The sequence below is a fragment of the Haliaeetus leucocephalus genome, unplaced genomic scaffold (genome assembly GCF_000737465.1).
Source record: "Haliaeetus leucocephalus isolate CR32 unplaced genomic scaffold, Haliaeetus_leucocephalus-4.0 Scaffold668, whole genome shotgun sequence".
Classification (NCBI taxonomy): Eukaryota; Metazoa; Chordata; class Aves; order Accipitriformes; family Accipitridae; genus Haliaeetus; species Haliaeetus leucocephalus.
The window spans coordinates 1,331,803-1,334,562 of NW_010973104.1; the positions used below are offsets into that span (position 1 = coordinate 1,331,803).

Genomic DNA, 2,760 nt, shown 5'->3' on the forward strand with positions numbered 1-2,760 from the left:
GCATCACCCGGCACTGGCGCTGCACCGGCCCCGGCATCACCCGGCACCGGCATCACCCGGCACTGGCGCTGCACCGGCATCACCCGGCGCCGGAATCACCTGGCACTGGTGCTGCGCTGGCACCGGCACCGGCATCACCTGGCACCGGAATCACCCGGCACTGGTGCTGCACCGGCTCCGGCATCACCCGGCACTGGCATCGCATGGCATGGTGGCAGCTGTCACGGGCACCGGCACAGCACCGCACCAGGGACCGGCCACAGCTCATCACCCAGAGCAGCACTGGGACACCCGGGGACACCTCAGGGTCCCCCCGTGCCACCCCCCAGGGCCAGTCTGCCTCCCCCATCCCCCAGCCCCACTCTTGGGGCCCCTCTCATGATGCCTACGTGTCACCTCCCCGTGCCACCGTGTCCCCCCATGGCTATGAGCCACCTGGGGATGCCCAGGGCCTGCCCTGCCGTGTCACCTTGTCCCCATGGCTGGTGGGTCCCAGGGCAGGACCAGGGCCACCCAGGGGACAGCAACCCTATGCTGGTCACACACAGTGTCCCTGTGTCGGGCTGATGGCAGGGGCACCCAGCCCCAGGAAGGACCATGCTGAGTCCAGAGGAGCTGCAGCTTCAGCTTTGGGCTCAAATCCAGCACTTTCGGGTTCCTCACCCTGATACGGACCATTGTGTCCTGCTGGGCTGGGAGCCAGGTGCGAGGTGACACTGGGATTAGGCCTGGACCCTCCCAGCTCCAGGAAGGGGATCTCTCTGGCAGGAGCACCCTGGCCAGGTAAGTCCCCCTCAGCCAAAACCCCCAGCACCATGGTGATGCCAGCTGGAAACTCCCCACCGTAGGTGCCAGAGCAGTGCCTGGAGTGGGTGGTGAGGAACTGGTGAGCCCGTGGCTGGCGGGGACGGGGCAGGGATGCGCTGGGACCCTCGGCACTGCCAGTGGGGCTCCCACGTGGCCCGGCTGAGCCCAGCAGCGGTGGGGCGTGGAGGTGCGAAACCCAGCGCGGTCGGGTCAGACCTGATGTGGTCATGCCTCTGCCGCTGCTGCGGTGCTGCTGGGCACATGTGGGGTCCCCATGGCTGCAGGCTCCCGTCTGCGGGAAGCAGGAAGGGGGACAGGGGCAGCATGTCCCCAGCCCGCAGCCCTCCCCATGCCCCTCGGCAGGGACCCAGCCCCTGGGTCACCCCGTGGTTCCTTACCTTTCGTTGTGCCCGCGGCTGCCGGGCACCTCTCCCCGCTGCTGGCCGGCGACTGGCCGCAGGAACGCCGCACAAGGTGGAAACCAAACTCCCTCCTCCTCCGGCACAGCCGCCTCCTTGTTCCCCACAGCAGGACGGCTGGACGGCGCCTGGCCAGCGGCATTAAAAGAGACTTTTCATTCAAAAAACCGTCCTCTGCTGCTCACGGCAGGCCCTGGGGAGGCACAGCCGGTATGGCAGCATCCCGGCGCGTGCCCGCGGCCCGGCACCGGCACCGGTGCAGGCTGACGGCAGCAAGAGCAAGGAGAAGCGCTCGGCCGCTGCCGCTCTCCGGCGAGGACAATGCGCTCCCCACTGCCCGTGCACACCCGGCCAAGCGGCACGGCACGGCACGGCACGGCACGATGAGGTGTGGGCCTGGCGCAGGCGGCTTCGCTGGGGGTGGAGACACAGCCCAGCACCCCCAACCTTGCAAGGAAGGGGGGTGCTGGGCCCCTCACACCATCCGGCATGGCATGGGGCAGCCGGCAAACGGGTACCCGGGGCTGTGCATAGCAGGGCTGGGGGCTGCCCAGGGCGAGGGGGGCTCCGGGCTGGGTCCCCAAGGACTCTGGTGGGACCCCACAGCACCCCCACCCCCAGCCCTGCTCTCCCCACCCGGTGGGTACACGGCAGCTCCCGGCGCAGGAGCAGGGCCCGCGGTGCTGCAGCACCCATGAGGGCTGCCCTGGCTGGAGGGAGAGGGGTGACCCCAACACTGGGATGTCCCTGAGCACACAGGGACCCCGAGCGGTGGTCCTGGCCAGGCGCCCTGCAGGGTCCCACAGCCACTGGCCGTTTTCCCGGCACACACGGCAGCCCTGGCAGGGAGGGGGCTCCTAGTGCCACAGTGGAAGGGCCCTATCCTCAGACCCCACAGTGAGGGAGACCCCAGGAATGGGCGCAGGGCAGGCAGTGCCACGGCAGGACCTTCCCCAGAGGCACCGTGAAAGGAGATGGGTCCCCACCACAGCCCCACCACACCGGCAGGGCAGGGGCTCAGCAATGCTGGCTCCGTTTCCCTCTGCCCCGCCCGGGAAAATCACTCGGATTTGGCTAAAATCACATTTAGAGCCGGCTCAGCTGTTGCCTCTGGGGATCGTCCCTGTCCCTCGCCCTGGGCTGGCACCCAGAAAGGCTCCCTCCATGCCCGTGGGCACCCAGCAGTGAGTGTGCAAGTGTGCAAGAGCCGCCAGTCAGCTCTTCAGTCCCAGGACCCTCCAGCATCCCCATGGCGTGAGCGTGGTGCTGAGGGAGAGCCAGGCAGGGCCGTGTGGCAGCTGCCTGCCAGATCGCGGGGTGCATGGCAGCCCAGGCTGGGGGGGTGCAGACACCAGAGCCCCCCATCCCTCCCGGCTCCCCATGGGGGCAGCCATGGCACCCCGTGCTGGTTGACCACACTGGACCCCACCGAGGCACCGGCCCCATCAGCTGCTCCCCCAGCCCAGGGCCGGCCCTGGGGGCTGATGCCCACCCTCCCACGGGACTCGTCAGGGCTCACGACGCTTCCGCCATG

General features: G+C 69.1%; 1 protein-coding gene across 1 annotated transcript in view; it reads right to left on the bottom strand.

Moving 5' to 3' along the window:
- The window catches only part of HAS3 (hyaluronan synthase 3), a 5,111-nt gene extending 3,520 nt beyond the window's left edge, over positions 1-1,591 (bottom strand). The window contains exon 1 of the mRNA XM_010579549.1: positions 1,206-1,591. The gene's annotated coding sequence lies outside the window, so the exon portion shown is untranslated. The remainder of the gene's footprint in view (positions 1-1,205) is intronic.
- Positions 1,592-2,760: the final 1,169 nt, after the last annotated feature.